The 21418-nt window shown below is 37.0% G+C and overlaps 1 protein-coding gene across 5 annotated transcripts in view; it reads left to right on the top strand.

The window, feature by feature from the left end:
* Positions 1-21418, top strand: part of Khdrbs2 (KH RNA binding domain containing, signal transduction associated 2) — a 505791-nt gene that overhangs the window by 235652 nt on the left and 248721 nt on the right. The gene's annotated exons all lie outside the window — the stretch shown is intronic.

Consider the following 21418-nt stretch of genomic DNA (forward strand, 5'->3'; position numbering starts at 1 on the left):
AGCAAGAATAAGAAGAAAAGTGTACAAGCAGAGATACATTATTTATTTTATCTCTCCTTATTTTAAGCCCTTGACATGTATTCTGATAATTTATAATTAGTACAAAAGTACAGTAAAAAGGGAATTGGATTGAATATTATTATAGTAAAGCATTAATAGCATTTTAAAATAGTAAATGATTTTTATATGACAATATGTCAGGTGCTGGCTGATCCAAAATATAGTATAAGATAATATTAATGGCAGCAGATAAATGTTATCTTAAAAAGTTAGAAATGCAAACTCACTTTGCAGTGTGAGAATAACAGAGGATGCTCACTTGCCAATTCAACTGCAAACTGAATAGTTCTTTACTGATACAGGAGTAGTAGGAGGTAAATGCATGGAGCCTTAAGGATGAGAATCAAGCATTCTAGGAAAACGTCACTTAATAGACATCTTGCCATGAAGTTTAGTGCTGAGATATTGATAGAATGCTGAGTAATGTCCCTTGGAAGATCTTGGAGAAGTCCTAAGCTCAGAGAGTAGCTCCATGAGATTGCTCTGTAAATGAAGAAACTGGGGATTTACACACTCAATAATAACTTCAAAGAATGTGCCATTTATGATTCATTGATTAGTAGTGGTATTGAAAATTGGAAGGTAAAAGTACCTTAGAATTTTCTAGGTGTATAAATATTAAGGTCTATGCACATTGTCTAGTTACATGTTCCACCCAAATATTAATCTTTGTCGAGACACAATTACAGAATAATGCCACACTAAGTTGAGTGTTTCTTAATTTCATGAGCCCAGTTACTATTTGGGTATCATCATCTGGAAACCTTCCTAAATGTATCTCATTCTCAAGATGGATGATCTTATGTTCTTTCTTCCACTGGTTTCCAAGGGAATATTTAGCACTAGGCTGAATAAAGCACTTTAGTCAATTTAGTTCAGAACAGACCAGATAAATGTGTGTGTAGTGAGGTCAGGCCTGCTTGCATCACCAACTTGTCGTATCGCTCTAGCTAAGTTACTTACACGTTTATAGCATCAGTTTATAAATCTTTAAAATGAAAATGATCACAATTTTTTCAGTCACAACTATTATGAATATAAAACAGGACAATGCATGCAAAAGGGGATTAAGTAAGAAAACACTGTAGATACTTTTTTTAAATCTATTATATTAGAAAAACTATGGATGACTTTCTGAGGAAAAATAAGTGTTATAGTGACATGTCTTCTTTGTTTGGGTATATATGCTTTCCTCCCTTCACACTTTCCCATATACACCTCCCTGGTCTACTTCATGTTCATTGCTTCTATTTCACTCATTGTTATATTATTCCTAAATTCCTTGTAAATCCATCTAATGTTCATTTTAGTGTATCTTTGATGAATAATTTTGAACATAGGTTATAAATGCCCCTATATAGTAAATGTAATTGATACACCTCCCTTTCTTATATATTGTACCTTGTAATCAGTTCATTTCTATCGTATGCACTAAAACATAAATGCTTGGCGTCGTTGACAATTTATTTCTGGGCCAAAATTGTCTCTTCTCCATTTTGCACAGTGGTTTACTCAACTTTCTTAATGCTACAACCCTTTTATACAGTTATGCATGTGGTGGTGGCACCCAGCAATAAAATTACTTCCATTGGCACTTCATAACTGTGATAATTTTCATGTAAATATCTGTGTTTTTTCAATGGTCTTATGCAACCTCTGTGAAAGAGTCACTTGACCTCCCCAAAGGAGTTGAAACCCACAGGTGGAGAATGACTCTTAGCACCTTTGCCAACAGTGTTCGTCTGAAATGACTGAATGAAATTTAGCAGAAAAGCACACAAGGCAAATACAGCCAGGTCACATTTGCCATCCATGCATATCATTTGAATATGGGCTCCACCCTGCCCCTGACATATCTGCAATTTCTGCTCTGTAATGCAGTTCTCTCATCCTTGTGTTCTTTTAAAAAAAATTTTTTTTTGGTTTTTGCTTATGCAACATAGAATCTCACTACTAAATCTAAAGCAGTTGAAGTTTCTTCTTAAAAATTTAACGTGGCTATTCCCTTCCTACTTAGCATCTTCTCAAAGATTACATGGGTAACTTCAAATCTGAAGTAACTTCCTTGATTGCCTTCTATTAGGCAATGCTGTTGTGACCAACCCATATTACCGCTGATAACTCTATTCAAAGTAGTGACTCATTGTCTTTACCCTCTTTCCCTCCTTATTTCTCTTATAGGTATATATTGTATTTAGAACTTATATAGAAAGATAGGGAGGGAGATGATACATAGGTGATAGATCAAAAGGTAGATAAATGATAGGTAGGTAGATCAATAAATGATAGATAGATGATAGATAGATAGATAGATAGATAGATAGATAGATAGATAGATAGATAGATAGATAGGATAGGATAGTAGATACATCCATACATCCACAATACATAAATAGCTCTTTATGGTTTGTCTACCTCTTAGAACATGAATGTCCTGAGGGTTGTGCCTGTGAACCTATCCCCCATACTTTTTATAGCCATGAGTTCCATGTTGCATTTTTATTTTAAATGGATAGATACTACATCAGTGTCTTATGCAGGTGAATATATAGGAGAAGTAATGTATGAAACAAGAGCCCACAAGCCAACACAAATAATATTAGTGTGTGGGAAGACAGAGATGATGGGAGGGGTGGATGCCTGTAAGCTCAATGTGGCAGGAGATAAGCATTGTACAGCATTCCCGCCCCAGCCTACAAGCAAGAACAAGACCAGCTGTAGAATATAATGTAACATTAGGTTCAGTAAGGAAGGGAGACCCATAAGCTGGCACCAGTTCTTCAACATGGTTGTTGTTAAATATTATTCCTCAGACTGCTGTAGTGAAAAGCATCATCTCCCTTTTTATGTAGGTAATTCTAATGTAACCATGTAGGATTGTGTTAATGGAAATGCAACCAAGAGTGGCAGGAATCGTTGTCATTGTTATCCACTCAGCAAGTCTCCCTCTGTTGCTATGGTACTATGAACCTATTTTCATTTTCTTTCCCAAGACTTATTATCATCTAATATTAGAGTTTCTTAATTTCTGAAATCATAAAAATATCATACCTATGACTTCAAACATAGATAAAATCATTACTAGATTTAAATAGAGATATATTAATAGCATGTTCATTGCTGAAATCAAAGAATTCACTAGCATTTCTAATTGATTGACTTAGCATAGAACACAGAAAAAAAGAGAAGCAATTCTTAGTTGATATATTTTTTCCTCACAAGCTAGAAAATAAGTGTCCATGTAATAAAAATGCTCACTTTGTAGTAATGGTGATAATTTATGAATGCAGAATTATTATGGGCATTGCATCCTTAGAAGTATTCTTACTATATATGCCTGGTTTTACTTGTGAAAGCTTACAATTTTGAAGTTCCCAAGGCCAGGCCAATCTCTAAGATTTCCTATTGTTTTCTTGACATCCAAAATGATTGTTTTTGTGAGCCCCTCTTCTGTCTCCCTCACTCTCTCTCTCTCTCTCCTTCTCTCTCTCTCTCTCTCTCTCTCTCTCTCTCTCTCTCTCTCTCTCTCTCTCTCTCTCTCTCTCTCTCTCTCTCTCTCTCTCTCTCCCTCCATCCCTCCCTTACCCTGTGTGTATATTTGTTGCTTGTGTGTGTCTGTGAGTATGTATAACAAATGGTGACCTAAGGTATCTTTCCCATTTGTTCTCTTTCTTACTTTTTGCATCAGGGTCTCTTACTGAACCAGAAATTCACTGATTTGGTGAGATTAGATGGCCAGAAAACTCCAGAAATCTTCTTTTTGCTTTCTTATTGATACACCAATACTACATTTACTAAGATTAAACATGTTATACTCAAATTTTTACTTGGATATTGGAAATCAAACTCTGGGCCCCATGGTCAGACAGCAAACATGCTGAATGAGCCTCATGTCTAACAGCAGCCCTCATTGTCTTGTTTCCATCAGGGCCTTGAATATGTCCTTATAAATTACTTCTTCCACACTAGTTGGTATTATGTTCAATAGAATTGCTTCTGCAGCACTGTTAGTCCCCAGAATAAAACCTTCAGGGCAATCCTAAAGGGTTTTCTGTATTGCCAAAAAAACTATAGATCCTATCAAACAGATTTGATCTGCAATACAAGAATCTGTTAGTATTAAAGATGCCCTTTAGAACAGTAGTTCTTAATATTCCAAATATAAATATATACATAATAAATATATCATTCACACACACACACACATGATCCCTTAAGAACAATGGTTCTCAATCTTCCTAATGCTACACTAGTTTAACGCCCACCATTTTGAAGTGATCACCAATCATAAAATTATGTCACTGCTAATTCATAATTGCTGCAATTTTGTTACTGTTATAAATTATAAGTATCTGATATACAGGATATTTGATATAAGAACCTTGTAAAAGTATCATTCACTACCAAAGGGGACACAATCCACAGATAGAAAACTACTGCTTTAGAGAATGAAATGTAAATATTACATTATACCTAAACTCTTCTCTCTCTCTCTCTCTCTCTCTCTCTCTCTCTCTCTCTCTCTCTCTCTCTCTCTCTCTCTCTCCCCCTCCACCCCGGCAGCAAGTATATCTGAATAGCCTCCAAGGCTCCCAGTCTGACTTTCAACTCAAAAGCCTCCGAGCTCAATCTTGTAAATATAGCATTACATACATGAGCCATACATCAGACTCATGAAGTAGGAGAATTGAACAATAACCTGTCCTCTGTTACAAAAGTGTTCAATCATCGATACTTGCCCCTATTAGTTGCCATGTACCTTTCAATGTGAAGAAGTCTTCTCCCACAAGTGAAAAATAAAGAACCAAAAAGACCATTTGTTGCAGAAAATATTAAGAAACGAAGGACTGGCATGTTCCCGAGCTTGTGCCTTTGCTCTGGCAGCCTGGCTGGCCATGCACTGGCAGGCAGTGGCCGACCTGTTTTTATTTCATGGAGATTCTGACTCTGAACTCCACAACCTCTCCACCCAACTCACTAGTTTCCCACTGGCGAGTCACTACCATGCCAACCACGTGATTCAAATCCCCCACAATCGTTGTGGTACACCTCAGACAAACCCATGCATGGCCATTGTACCTTTCTCTCTTGAACCCAGAAGAGCTGCTGCCTGAAGGAAAACACAGCACAAACTTAGTTCAGAAACAATAGTAACTCAATCTCTGGGCATAACTAAAACCTAAACTTGTAAACTTTATTAAAACCTGATTCCTCCTCCGATGGCAAATCCTATGGATCCTCCATGATACTGGGAAACTGTAACAGCTACATCTTACCCCTCTGCTGTCCAGTTCCAAAAGAGAACTAAGTCCCTCCTGCTTCCTCTCTTCCTCCATCTAACCGGTAAGTCCCACCTACTCACCCAGTGATTGGCTCCTTTTTTCATTAGATGATTGGTTCACAAGAAAGGCACCAGCCCCCAAGACAGCTATTGGCAAGTTGGTGACAATTCTTTTTTTTCTTCTATTTTTTACAGATTATAATATAATTGCATCATTTCTCCCTCACCTTTTCTCCCTCCAAAACTTATCTAGTACTGCTTGTTGCTGTATTTCAAATCAATGGCCTCTTTCTTCATTAATTGTTGTTAAACACACACACACACACACACTCTCTCTCTCTCACACACACACACACACACACACACATATGTTCCAAATAAACAGATACCTCTTTCTCAGTCTATGAAAGTATGTGTTCAGATCTAAATATTTTGTACTAGATATCCAATTGTGCTCTTTTCTGGAAAAGATTATTTCTCCCAAATGGTTGCTAAGTCCCTCTGTTATTTGTCCATTTCTTCTTCTTCCATTTCTCTATGTTCCTCCCCGTTCCCCTCCAGATCTACCACTTTTTTGTCTCTCATTAAAAAGGAATGTGCTTGTGATAAATAAATTGACCAAATAAACTAAAATAAGGCAAAGCAAAAATGATCGAATCAGAGTTTGACACAGCAACCAAACAGAAGAAAAAAAGTCCCAAGCATAGGCACAAGAGCCCAAGACCCTTGCATTCTCACAATCAGGAGTCCCATTAAAACAAAGGAAAACAAAACAAAATAAAACCCTTAGCTAATAGCTATCACACATGCAGAGGACCGGGTACAGATCCACATAGGCCTGTGCTTGATATGCACCTTGCTTAGTTGATTTAGAGGACTTTGCTCTCCTGAGGTCTATCACTGCCTCTGGTTCTTACAATCTTCCCACTTCTTCTTCTGCAGGATTCCCTGAGCTTCAAAGGGATGGATTTGATGGAGAAGTCCTATTTAAACTCTATTTCTGTGTAATATCCACTGTAGTTCATTGCATCTATTCTGATACTCTGCTGAAGCAAGCCTCTTTGTTGGTTACTAGATAAGACTTTTATCTATGAGTACAGCAGAATATCATTAGAAGTCATTTTTTATTGAGTTTTCTTTCTCTTCTTCTTCTTCTTCTTCTTCTTCTTCTTCTTCTTCTTCTTCTTCTTCTTCTTCTTCTTCTTGATTTATTTATTTTTTGATCCATAGTGTTTTATACTAGATGAATGGGTTATCTATTCTCTGGATCTTGTTTCCCCAAGCAGTGTTGTGTATCGTTTCCATCTCATGGAGAAGATACTAAGTAAAATCAGACATTGGTTGGTTATTCCTACAAGACCAGTAACAACATTGTCCTAGCACACTTTACAGGCAGGACAAGTTGTAGGTCAAATGTTTTATAGATGGGTTTATGTCCTTGTTTCTGCTTCGGTAACCCACAGAGTACCTTCCCATATCAACAAGACTAGAACATAAGGCTGAAGGCTCTGTGTAATCACTAGATCTACCTTTCCAAGTTTAATGTGTTATGCTTGGCAACATGGTCCAACTGTCAGTTTGTAGAGTGCAAGTATTTGATTTTTCAAAAGCCTGGGTTCTTTTTGGATTTCCATGAAAACCCTTTGGCCAACAACTCAATTGAATAACCTGACCCATTCATATAAACCTCACCTGACTACAAGAGATGGCCAGTTGGGACTCCATTTACTCCATTACTAGGAGTCATCATTAGGGTCACCTTCATAGATCTCAGGAAATTCCTACTGCAGTAGTTTTCCACAACACTCTCAAAATTTCTCCCTAATTCCAGCCATCTCTCCCCACACTCTTTCCTTGTACCCCATTCCTCATACCAGATCCAGCAGTTTCTGTCCCCTCCCAGTCCCTGCTCACCCATAAAATCTATCATTTCTCTCTCCTAGGGATCCATGCATGTCCCAGACCATTAATCTTTACCTAACCTCTCTGAGTCTATGAATTCCAGCATGGTTATCACATACTTATCTGTTAATATTCCCTTATAAATGAATGCATACCATATTTACCGGTTTAGTTTATTTCACTCAACATAACTTTTTTTCTATTTCCATTCATTAGCCTTCACATTTCATTTATTTTAAGCAGGAGGGTAACGCTTTATTATGTAGCTACATTTTCCTTGTTCATTCCTCTGTTGGGGGACATCTAGGTTGCTTACAGTTCCTAGGCATTATGAATAAAGCATCAATGAACATTACTGAACAAGTGCCCTTGTGGTAGGATGGAGCATCCTTTGGGTATATGCCCAAATGTAGTAGAGTTGGATATGAGGTAAATTTATTCTGAGCTTTCTGAGGAACTACCATATTAATTTCTATAGTGTCTATACAAGTTTGTACTCCCACCAACAATAAAGGAGGGTTTCTCTTGCTCTACATCCTCACCAGCATAAGCTGTTGCTTGTGTTATTGATCTTTCTATTCTAACAGATAGAAGATGAAATCTCAAAGTAGCTTTGATTTGTATTTTCCTGATGACTAAGGACTTTGTAAATTTCTTTTTTGCTCAGCCACTTTAGATTCCTTTGCTAAGAATCCTCTGCTTAAATCTGTATACCATTTTTCGTAATAGAATTATGTCTTAAAATATCCAGCTGTGTTTATTCTTTATATGATTTGGATACTAGTCCTTTATCAAATATGGAATTGGTTAAAAATCTTTTCCTATTCTGTAGGCTGTTGTTTTGTGCAACTGTCAGTGTCCTTTGCCTTACATAAGTTTCATGAAGTCCCATTTATGAATTGTTGATTATATTGCCTGTGTTATTAGTGTTCTGTTCAGAAAGTCATCTCCTGTACTAATATATTCAAGGTTATTCCCTACTAGATCATTTATCAGATCCAGTGTGCCTCTTTCTATATTGACATCTTTAATCCACTTGGACTGAGTTTTGGTAATAAATATGGATCTATTTGCATTCTTCTACATACAGACATCCAGCTTTACCAACATAATTTGTTGAAGATGCTTTCTTGCATTTAACATTGTCTATTTCTGGCTTCTTTAACAAAATCCAGATGTTAATTTGAAATGTGGTTTTATGTTCGGATCTTCAATTTAATTTTACTGACTAATGTGTCTGTTTTTATGCCAATATTATATTGGTTTTATTATACCTCTATAGTACAAATCAGAACTGTTGAGACCTCCAGAAATCATTCTATTGTTTGGGAATGTTTTAGCAATCCTGGAATTTTTTTCCATATGTAGATGAGAATTATCCTGTCAAGTCTATAAGGAATTGTGAAGGAATTTTGTTGGGAATTGCATTGAATCTGCATATTGCTTTTGGTAGGATGACCATTTTTACTTTGTTAATCCTGCCAATACAATAGCATGAGAGATATTTCAATCTTCTGATATTTTCTTCAAATTCTTTCTTCAAAGACTTCAAGTTTTTTATCATGCATGTCTTTTATTTGTTTGATTAGAGTTACTCCAAAATATACTTTATTATTAGAAGCTATTGTTAAAGGTGTTTGTTTTTCCAAAGGCAGGGCACTAGGCTGGTGGCCCACCTGAGGCTCTCTATCTCTCCCATGTGGCAGGGGGCATGCTGCTGAGGCCCAGGTCTCTCCCTCTTCCCTGGAGCTGACCTGTTTGCTGCAAGGTGCCTTAATTAAAAAGGAGGCAATGTATGAATGAGTTATTTTATTGGAGGAAGGATAGAATATTCTAGTTAAGTTGAGAGAAAGAAAGGAGAAGGAAGGGAGAGCAAGAGAAAGGAGAGGAAAAAGGCCAGAGAAGAGAACAAAGAAAAAGAGGAGAGAGAGGGAGTAAGAGTTAGAGAGAAGAATAGGAGAGTAAGAGAGCAAGAGAGTGAGAAAAAGAGTAGAAGTAAAAGTAAGAGGGGAGAAAAGTAAGAGAACAAGAGAGAGGAAGAGAGGGAGAGTAAGAGAACAAGAAAGTGAGAGAGGAAGTATGAGTGAGAGGGGAGAGAAGTAAGAGAGTGAGGAGGGACAAAGAGAACAAGAAACAAGAGAGTGCGGAGGGGGCAAACAACCCCTTTTATTATATGGGGCGTGGCATGCCTGGCTTGTGGTCAGACGACTGGGTGTAAGGTCCAGCTAGATTGTTGGGAGTTTGAAGCAGTGTCTGCCTGATAGAGCACACATCTCCTGCAGGGGCAGCTGTGAGGGTCTGGGCAGAAATCTAAGCCATTGGTCTCAGATGCAATCACTGAATGCCTACCATCCCTTGTGAACAAGTTACTTTGCTCAGTGGTTCTCTGGGGTTCTGAGGTGGCCACTCTACTCTCCAGCTGTCAGAATTGCTCACTGCCCCACAGGTGTTGATTCGGGATTTTTTTTTCAGTTTGTCATTTCTATACAAAGGGGCCACTTATTTTTTTTCTTTTGAATTAATCTTGTATTCAGCTAAGTTGTAGAAATGGTTTATCAGCTGTAGGAGTTGCCAGTGCAATTTTTACCATCATTATGTATACTATGATATCATCTGCAAATAAAGATACTTTGACTTGTTCCCTTCACATGTTGTATCCCCTTGATCTCTTTCAGATGTCTTATTGATCTAGCTAAGAGTCAAGTCAAGACAGTGTAAAACCTTGTCATATTTGGATGTTACTTATAGTCTTGCTATAAATTGCCTTTATTACATTTTGTTGTCTTTCCTGTATACCTAATCTCTCCCAGGAATTTTATATGAAGGGTTGTTGCATTTTGTCAAAGTCCTTTCCTGCATTTAATGAGATGATTGTATATTTTTTCTTTTTGTTTGTTTATATGGTTGATTGTATTTACTGACTTTCCTATATTGAACCATCCCTGTATCTCTGGAATGAAGCCCATTTGATCATGGTGAATGATATCAACAATTAAAATAGACCTGTAACCACTAGTAAACTAGAAGCACATTAAAAAAATCTCCCAACCAATAAAATCCCAGAACTAGATGGTTTTAGCATAGAATTCTACACTTTCAAAGAGTTAATGCCAATACTCTCAAAGTATTCCACAAAGTGGAAAGAGAAGGAATATTGTCCAAGTCATGCCCATCGTTACACTGATGTCCAAACCACATAAAGCCTCAATAAACAAATAATTATATACCAATTACCCTTGTATACATAGATACAAAATACTCAATAAGATACTTTCCAATCAAATCCATGATTTCTTAAAAATTACATACATTTCTCCAATATCTGAGGCCATCTTGCGTTGGACAGTCTGTTCATTCATTGCATTTTCTTCTCCTCTTGCTGGTCATGGATCACAGACTAAAGAGAGTTTGTATCAACTTTGCTTATGAGCAAAGTATAACCTTTTACAAGCCAAAGTCTCTCAAATAATCCCTCCACCAACACTATTTCACGATTTATTTTCCAACAAAGATATTCCTGTTCCTATAGGTAGAGATGACTTCAGCAGCAAGTCCTCTGATCCAGAATTCCCAGAATCCCTTGATTCTGAAAGCTCATAGGTTTCTGAAGATTCCTCCTCTTTTGGATGAATAAGATTCTAATGTACTTGTGATTTAAGGAAGGAACCCCACATTCCATCTATCTCTTCCTAAATGTGCTAGGTCTTCCACATTTAATTCACTGAGCTTGCTTTATATCTAGCCGAGGGGAGAAGCCATTCAATGTTAACTTCTTATGTACCACACGTGTTTTTTTTTTCCCATTCTTGTCGCATTTTTATTAAGTTTGCTTGTTTTTCATTTACTATAATGTTTGCTATAGGTTTGACATCTCTAACCTTTATGATTTGATGCACATTTCTTTTTTTTTTCATATTTTATTGGCTATTTTATTTATTTACATTTCAAATATTATCCCCCTTCCTGGTTTCCCCTCCAAATACTCCCTATCCTGCTCTCTCCCCCCTGATTCTATAAGGGTGCTACCCTACCCACCCACCCACTCCTACCTCACCACCCTAGCATTTCCCTACAATGGGGCATCAAGCCTTCACAGGAGCAAGGGCCTCTCCTTCCACTGATGCCCCTACAAGGCCATTCTCTGCTACATATGCAACTGGAGCCATGGGTCCCTGCATGTGTACTCTTTGGTTGGTGGTTTAGTCCCTGAGAGCTCTGCGGGGTCTAGTTGGTTGATACTGTTGTTCTTTCTATGGGGTTTCAAACCCTTTCTGCTCCTTCAGTCCTTCCACTAACTCATCTGTTGGGGTTCCTGTGCTCAGTCTAATGGTTGCCTGCCAAACATCTATATTGGTAAAGAAGTTTTAAATTTCAGTGATGCCTTTTTATGCTATATGACACTTCTAAAATAATATTTGTTTTTTATAAGTTAAAAATTATTTATTTTAAAAATACAAAATTGTGTAAGAAAATGTGTCATATTGATATTGATATATCTAATTTTTTATTATACATATACATATATATGTTTCCATATGTTTTAATTCAGATTCAATTATTGGGTTAATATGTCCTGAGAAGAATGAGCAATGTTCCTTACACAGATCAGTACCAAGAATTAACAAGTCCTTAAGTGGCATAAGTCCATAGCACATCAAGGCCTGCCTGGATTTCATATGAATGAACCCAGTAGTTCATCTATAGTAACAGAGTTTTCCAAATTTGGCAACAGAAGAACAACACAGCTAGCATTCAGCTCAGTTAGACACCTGTACTTAATAGCTAAGTTCCTAAGTGCATTAATCAAATTCTGATGAAATACAGGAACACTATATTGACAGTATTACTGTTGTCTTTGAATACTTATCTGAGATTAATATGGGTGGAAATGGCTAGGTGATAGTAATTTGCTCTGGTAAAGTTGCTGGAATCACAAAGAACATTTTGGTCTTCCTTCATGACATGGCAAGCAAAGATAGCCAGTGCAAATCCTGCCTGCCACCAGTCTGCACAGCTACTCATACTTGCTTTTTGTTTGTTTGCATACAATGACAAAAGTGTGTATGTGTGTGTGTGTGTGTGAGAGAGAGAGAGAGACAGACAGACAGACAGACAGACAGACAGACAGACAGACAGAGACATAGAGAGATACACACACACACATACACAGAGAGAGAGAGAGAGAGAGGAAGAGAGAGAGAGAGAGAGAGAGAGAGAGAGAGAGAGAGAGAGAGAGAGAGAGAGAGAGAGAGAGAGAGAGAGAGAGAGGTAAATATGGTTTAACTAAAATACATGAGGCATACCCTGGCACCTAGTGTGTCAAAATGAAAAAAAAATTAAACTGACATCATCAGAAATATCTGGACGTTTTCCACTCTTTTGTGTCACATTAAGAACAGTTTAGGAACTCATTAAATGGAATACACACAAAGATGGGATAATTTAAAAACAGACTTCTTACTATGCTTGTTCAAACAATAACCTTTCCACTAACTGGTACAATCAAGTCAATGGGCAGGTAGTGTGAGTCCCCTTTAGTGACATGATTCTGGTAATCCCAATGCACATGGTTTTGTATATGAGTCGGAATGGGCACATAGAACCTGCCTTATTTTTTTTCCTTTTGATGGCTGTATCTCAGATGTTATTTGATCATTTTCTTTCTTCTTGAGTTTGGAATTTGAGGTTTTGGGTTCTATCAGTAGACATTCCTGCTGCTGTCATGTAGCAAAACGGGTAGGGTTTTATCCTTTTAAGAGGTTCTGTTGTTTTGTTGAAACTACATCTCTCTTCTGGGACTTAACATTTTCCAACCATTGTTGAACATTTGTTTCAGCCACGATAAATTTTTCACTCACACATCTTGTAACTAATCTTGCCCAGTCCCAGAGGTCCTCTGTGATTTCTAGAGCACACTGAAGGGAGAAAAACAGCATCTGCTATTCGCACATTTTCCTAAAATGAGTTACATTTCCCTCTTTCTGACTTTTCCTTGTGTCCAGGCTTATTTGAAGAATCTGAGAAGACTCAGGAAGATAATTTGCATACAAGATAGAAATTACAAACAGTGAAACATTTTTAAAATGAAAGGAAAACCACCCACTAGTAAAATGTTTATAACCATTCTTCGTAAACCTAAGAATAGACATGTTATGCTAAGGTTGAATATCAACTAAAACCCACTCCTTTGGATAGTGCAGACACAGTGTGTCCTATCCACAAGCAATCCACTGTGTACTAAACATTCTTATTTATAGAAGAGCACATAATTATTAGATTGGATGTTTTCATAGCCGGAGTAAGTTAATGTTGCAGAGAGTTCCCCTTTCCTTGAATGCTAAGTATCTTAAAACTTTCAAAGCAGGTCAGCAACAGACACATATAGAATTCAACTTTACAAATAAAATTTGAAAAAATGTGAAAGCATAGCATGGTACCTGTATTTTATGGCTAATATCCACTTGTCAGTGAGTACATACCATGCATGTCCCTTTTGGGACTAGGTTATATCACCCAAGATGATTTTCTCAAGTTCCATATATTTGTCAAAATTAATGATGTCTTTCTTTTTAATAGCTGAATAGTTTTCCATTGGGTAGATGTACCACATTTTCTTTGTCCATTCTTCAGTTGAGGGACATCTAGGTTGTTTCCAGTTTCTGGCTATTATGAATAAAGCTGCTACAATCGTAGTTGAGCCATCTTTTGTTTATATGGCCAAGAGTGGTATAGCTGAGTCTTTAGGCTATAACAAAAGCTATTGTCTGTATGTTCTACTAGTGAGATGGCCTTGTCTAGCCTTAGTGGGACAGGAAGCACCTAGCCTCAAAGAGACTTGAAGTGCCAAGATAGGGGGGATACCCAGGAGAGCTCCCAGCCACCCAGAGAAGAAAGTGGAGGGGTTGACCAGGAGGGAGCCAGAGAGCAGGATACAAAGTGAATAAGTAAAAAAAAGTAAATTAATATAAAGAAAAAATAAACACTGTGAAAGCATGAATGTCTCCAGGTCATCCTATAGTACTGAAGAAAACAATAGAGGTTGCATGACCATGCAGTATTTATATAGTTACTGTAGAGTTTCTTTATATTCTGAGTATCATATGTCTGTATTCTTGTCAAAACTATCATAGCTGAGCTTACTATGATTCAGTAATATTTGCCAGCATTACTTCCAGTGCTGAAGCAAGTATCCCTTGCACTTTATCAGGATATTCAAGGATGTTTTAATGCATTTTCTGTCATGTGGCCTATTGTGTTCATAACACAAATACACTTACAACTTGGTAGCAGTGCTTTCCAGTTACTTATAGCCAATCTCTCAAGTGTTAATCTACTGTGTTGTGCTGGATTTGTATAACTTTAATCAAACATGATACTTTAAATAGTTTATCTGTATTAAATTGTATGTATATTGAATTGGAGTACATTTTAAAGGAATTAGACATTTGAATACTAAGCATGCAAGTATGTGAGCTTGTAGGGTACATTCTCATTCAAACCACCACACCTAGTGATCCACTGGGTTTAGCTTGGGCTATAGAATGGACATGGGTTTAGAACTATGCCCTGGAGCATAGTAATTGTGCCAGTCCTAGGAGCCTGTCCTCCATTTATAAATCTTCGTTTAGGGCCCAAATGGTTACCTAACACCAAGTAGTCAATGTAAAAACATACATACATGTAATAGTACTCAGAAATCTGCAGGTTCTACTTAGGAATATATGTATTCCTAAGTTGTATGTAATAGTAACAGTTAATAAAAGATGCTATAAATTTCAAAGAGATTGAGGATGGGTATATGGTAGGACTTGTAGGGAGGAAAAGGAAAAGGAAAATTATGTGATCATGTTATACTCTTAAAAAATGTAGTATCAATATAGTTATTTGTAATTGCAATAGCCCCATTGTTTCCTAATCTCTTCTGAAATAAGTACCTTACCTTATACTCTGAAAAGGAATATTTACCACAGTCCAGAGCATCCACGTTGACTAATTTCACTTATTCATATTTGACTCTTTGAAAGTAATCAATAATTGTTAGATATCACAAAGGAAAAAGGCTATCATAACAGAGTACCAGAGCACATGCTTTAAGATAGCAAATCTGCCTCTAGTCCACATATACCCTGTCTGGAATATGTCAGGTATTCATTCTTTCTACTCACGCTTTGCCTGATGAAAAATGAGATTTTTCAGGGAGGGAAGCAACTATGAAAAGTAATGATAAACTAAACACAAAACATCTCCTACTTCCGAGTTGTTTTATTTTCTGTTGTAATATTAAGATGGTAGAAAGAGTAGGTGTATCTAATGTATCTATCTCCAGCTTCCTCCCAGATCCAGTGTAGGCTATATCCAGCATCTGGAATTAAGTTTTCTTTTCTCTCCAAGATTTTCATGGTTTCAGACCAAGACTAGAGATTACTGCCTTGGCAACATTTGCTTCGAGGGCACTTAGGTACTGGCCCACTACAAACCGTAAAGTTTTACTGAGAATGTACAGAGACCCTCTCTTGGTCTCCACTTCATTTGAGTTCAGCATCTCCTTCTATATTTTTTTTCTATCAAAAGTCTAAGAAGGCAACATCATACTCTCATTTGAAAAACAGTAACAATATTTACTATACTCTGAACAGAGGGTATTAATGTGATTAATAATGTGATTAATAAATTCTGCAAAACACAAATTGTTATTTATGAATTACATATAAATGCATATAAATTGCAATGTAGCATGAAACATTAAAACATCTCAATATTTACAAGCATCTGGAAATTTTTTTACCATGTACAGAAATAAAATATACAGGTACTTTTCTGAAGATTTTTTTTTTTATCTTGCAGGCAGAGTATTTTTGCCTAAACACTTGTATAGAAATCTGTTTAAGCAGTTTTTCCTTGAAACAGACTTCTGCCACTATTGTGTGGCTCATTCATCTGTTATTTATGTTATGACTAGGGTGTCAGCATCACTTGAAAGCTAGACCAAAACAATGATTCCTTAATTTATTTCCTGATAGCTCAATGCCTGTAAATCACATTAGCTAATTAAATTCATCAGTAGTTACTTTAAAACATTCAGAAACAATCCAATCACAGCAAGTGAATAATAGACTGGGTTTCAAGAGACTAGTTTGTTTTTCACAAACATCTGCTTTTGGAAATCAAAAAGCTGAGCGATGGGCAGGTGAGTGTTAGCAGGCTATGCTTGGGGGATGGTGGGGTGCACTGATGGCGCTGAGCTACTTGCCAAGAGTCTGTACTGTAGCTTCATGAAGTTCATGAACTTGGAAGCACTGCTGGATTAGAGTCTACAAGCACCATGAAATAGACACAGTGGGCAAAGCTAAAGGAGATTTACCTGAACTTTCATAGTTTCTATTATATTGTTCCACAATTTCTACAGTATGTTTTTAAGTGTCATTTGCCTTCACCCTTAATCAATCATCTCCACAAATGACTCCATGTGTAAATGAATGGCAGGTCAAGGCAGTGAAATACTTTGTATTGTCCTGTACTAAAGGATAAGGATTACAGACAGGAGCCCAGAATCCACTGTAAGTCTCATCACAGGGTAAAAGAGTCAGCTGGAAACAGAGTTGGAATGGGCCACCCATAGAACACAATTCAAATCTTTTTTTTTTAATTAAATTAATTTATTTTTTATACTCATATTTTATCTACCCCCATCCACCCTCCGACTGTGCCATATCCCATATCTCCTCTCCACCCCACTGTCTTCACATGGATGTCTCCACCCCTCTCCCCACCTGACCTCTAAACTCCCTGGGGGGGGGGGGGCTCCAGTGTCTTGAGGATTAGGTGCGTCATCTCTGAATGAACACAGACCTGGAAGTCCTCTACTTTGTCTTTTCCTTAGTGGAAAGAAATGTAAATAGCTAGATGTTAAGCAGAAATAAACAGCATTTCCTTCACCCTTGGTGTTTAAAAGTAGTTTAGAAATTATTCTAATGCAGAGACTGTAAGAGCTACCATCTCTTGTTATCAAGTAAAAGCTGTACACTTAGGTCTCACAGCATGCTTATATAGTCTTTAAAATCAGCCTGGAGAAGGAAAAGACACATGACCAAATATGACCGAATTAGAGAACTTTCTTTATTGTAGAGCATGGTATTCCGTGGATATCTTGTGGATAATTCACTCCATAGTATGGTCAAAGGAAAAGCAGTAATGTGGGCTAAGACATTCAGAAACACAGCCTTCAGTATGCCACCATGGATCATGATCTATCATTTTAGTCAGTTAGAGAACTCTCCAAATAACTGCTTCCTATTTTATTTTATTTATTCATTCATTCATTCTATTTTATTTTAGTGCTGAAAACTGGACCCAGGGCCTTACTTCTGTAAGCAAATGCTGCCCCACTGAGCCACACACACATCATCTGCACTAACCTCTATAGCGCTGCGTTCTCCTTCTTGACCCATCCCTTACTCCCAAGGCTCGGGGCTCCTTGCAAAGAGGGGAGAGAGTTTGTAAAAGCCAGAAACACAAGAGTATTTTCTGGACATGCCATGGCACTTGCACTTAGGAGCTCACATGAGTGGTGATGGAGTTCATAAGGCCTGTGCAAGCTGAAGCCAGACAAAACCCAGCATGGAGTGGGAAGATGTTCATAAAGAGCCACTCATGCTGAAGAGCTGGTGACAGTTACCAGGTACTGGGAGAAGGAGAGCTGGGTTTTGGTCAGTGTGTGACATGTCCAAAGATGGCTCAACACCCATGTGTAGATGCCAAGGCAGCACATATTGCCCTGGATAAGTTGGGGAGAAAACAAGAAAAAAAAAAAAGCTGACAAGAAGTTGGTTAGAGAGAGTGGGTTGCTAGTTCAGAAGAACTTAGAGGATACAAAGTGAGTGTTGTGAAGATGTATTGCATGGGATGCACAAACTGAGGAAAATGTTTAAAGATTATTTTTCAACATTCCTTAGTCCCAGTATCTTTCTATCCAGAAGTTTTCTTCATTCTTTCTCAACAGACTTTGGAGACTCTAGTCATCTTAGGAGTAGCTCATAGGACTATCTTAGGAATAATTCAGCAATGAAGAGGGTTTTGGGAACAATGGTATTTACCTCATACCAGGTATTTACTTCAAAACACCCATTCATATCGGTATTCACAAGTGTTCTTGGGTTACTGAATTGTATCTATTTGTATTATCATAACATATCCCATCACAATGAGTGCTGCATGTGGTAATTGCCCTAAATGGTAACTGCATTCTACACTCGGGGCATTGTCCTGGCAGACAAATCAATGCAGACTATTGTCTGCTTCATTACCTGCACCAGGGCTGTCTGCAAAATGGGCTTCTTGCCATTTTTTTAATTTACTAGTAACTAGTTGCCAACTAGTCACTGGTGCCTGACAGTTCTCAAATCTGCTGGAACTGCTTTGCAAAATAAAAATGGAATGATCAGACAACCCTTAATGTTGAGGGTGATTTCTTGTTAATCACAGTTAACTTTCAGAAAAGACAGATTTATATACGGTATGCCATATAATCTTTTTCTTATAAATCGCTTATATCCTTTTCTTCAAATTAACTCCGTGACTTATTGTCTGCCTCCCCTTAGTAGCCAATTCAATCCACTGTTCTCTGCTTTATGGATTGACTACCACCAGCAATCAGTTGCAGGCCTGGCCATGGAAAGCCCTCTGTAAATAACTGTGCATGAGTCAGTGAGGGAACACACTATTGGTTGCATGGGTAACAGTAGGAAGGTCCATGGTAGGGCACTTATAGCATGATGCACTGTTCACGTTTGCAAAGATGACACAGCAGGTCCACACTGCTGATTCACTTCCAGAGTGTAGAGTCCAGGCCCAGGAATTACTGAAGGGAAAATTGTAGTCAGCTGGCACTCAGTCCGGAAGTACTCCAAAAGGCCTTTCTTTACCCTGCTCCCCTGAGGTGGGATTCCTTGGCCATGCTCCGCAGTGCAGGCTTCTTGCATTCTATGCTAGAAACAATGTATCTGTGTTTACTTCCTATTATCCCCAGGCAGGATATCTCAGTGCATCTCATTACAATGAATGTAATTACTATAAAAATAAATTCATGAATTAAATAATATAAAAAAGTAAATAAATAAATAACAAATACATAATAAATTTGCAGCAAGTGTATTAAAGTATTCATAAAAATATCTTTAACTGAATTTTACTCTTCAGATCTGAAAACCTCTTTCTTGCTGTAATCAATATAATACTTTTTGTTTTATAAAAAAAATAACTAATATAAGCTCATTGGGTTTTCATTGATATTAGCCCCCTGTTTTCCTTGTTTCTAAAATGGATGACTTTATTTGATCTTCCTATGTAAAATTATCAAACTATATGTAATTGTGACTGCTAACAGTTGGTTAGCTGCATAAAATGAATGCAGACAATACAATTTCTCTCTGTTACTTTACACTAGATAAACATCTGAATATTCATATTTGTAATTGCTCCAAAAACCAGCAGAAGGGACCAGATGTTTATTATCTTTCTCATATCATACTTTAACATCTGGGTTTTAAAACTTTTTGTAACAGTGATTCAACACAAATTTCTAAAAGGACTGCCTTTTAGCTTTGTGTGTTTTGTTTTATGGCATAAAGAATTATCACAGTACATCTGTTGTAACATTTTTTTCTTAAAGAAAATAACAAAATTACAAATATATACAAATTTGTAATATAATTACAAATTACAAATATATTTTGTTTTATTTTTAGCAAATGTACATTTAAATTTCTTCTTTATAAAAAGATATATTTATTACTTTATCCATGCCATTTTGACTATGAATTTAGTTTATAATTAATAACATTTTTCAGAATTAAAATTTGTATCTCAAAAAAAAACAAAAAAAGAAAATTGTAACAGAATACAACATTCTAACATTCAACAACTGAAATATGTTCTGTCAATTTAATGGCAACAAAAAGAAACAACCTGAATGATCTTATAAAGGAACTGAAAAATGAGGATTAGTTACAAACTATTTGACTCTGGTGTTTTCTCTGGTATCTATTGATTACTCTGCACTTTTTCTGTGCTGAGAGGACATAAATCACTTTTAGAAGTGACTACCTCTTGTTGGCTCTCTCTATACCAATAGAAGTAGGTTAGTAAAGACAAAAGCAGAGGGCTTGGAGAATATCCAAGGATTTTAGAACTAAGAGCCACCTATGGCCAATGAAATTACTAGAGTAAAAAGAAGGAGAGAAATAATACAATAATCCCAGGTAAAAAGCAGCTCACGTCAAGCAGGGGCTGTCTCAGAGGGAAAATACTTAAGTAGGGCATTTCATAGAGGGAGTATTTGCATCCTGAGGAAAAACTCTGAGATCCAAGAAAGCAAGCCAGGGGCCTGAAAGATGCCTGACAAAACTTGGTGACAGAGATGAAGACAATGAGCATAGAGAGGTCTTGACAAAGATATAGCAGTTTCTATGAAAAGGGATTTTAGTTCTTTAAAAAAGAGTGAAATCAGAGACTTGTCTTATGTCTTTGGAAAAGGCAAAGCAGGCACCTAGTTTGAAATATAAAAGAAGAGAGGCAGGCCAAGACATTCTGACAGCAGCACTTAGACACTGTTAATATTTTCTTCCGGGCCTAAGATTTGTCATGCACTTAGTTTGTCTGCTCACAGGGAAGCCTTTGCATCTAGAGAGCATTGGTGATGAATTGAATCCTCTATTGCATTTGCCTATCCCATAATTGTCTTCATATTTTCACTTTCACTTGATAGAGTCTACACTCTTACATTTAATATTTTTCTCCTTTTAATCCTATTGTATAATTCAGAACAATGGAAGTATCCCCACCCCACCCCAAAAAAAGCCTAGACTATACAATCTACTGAACCCTTTAATTGACTTTCCTATTAACTTTTCCAATTTCCATGCTGAAATTGTTTCTATCGATATTTTAATTTCATGTGAGCTGAATGACAGGAAATAAAATGATTTCAGCAGATGGTTGCCACAAACTACATACTACATTTCAGGATTGGTCTACAGAACTCTGCAGCTTGGCAGTATGTGGTAGATTATTTTACTGCTTGTTAATGCCAAAGGAAATCTGACTGAAATGTGTGTGTTTACAATTTAATTTATTCTCTGACTTTATTAAGATCTACCAGACTTGATTTATTTGTATCTG

This window comes from Mastomys coucha, unplaced genomic scaffold (assembly GCF_008632895.1).
Source record: "Mastomys coucha isolate ucsf_1 unplaced genomic scaffold, UCSF_Mcou_1 pScaffold14, whole genome shotgun sequence".
In the NCBI taxonomy this organism is placed as follows: domain Eukaryota; kingdom Metazoa; phylum Chordata; class Mammalia; order Rodentia; family Muridae; genus Mastomys; species Mastomys coucha.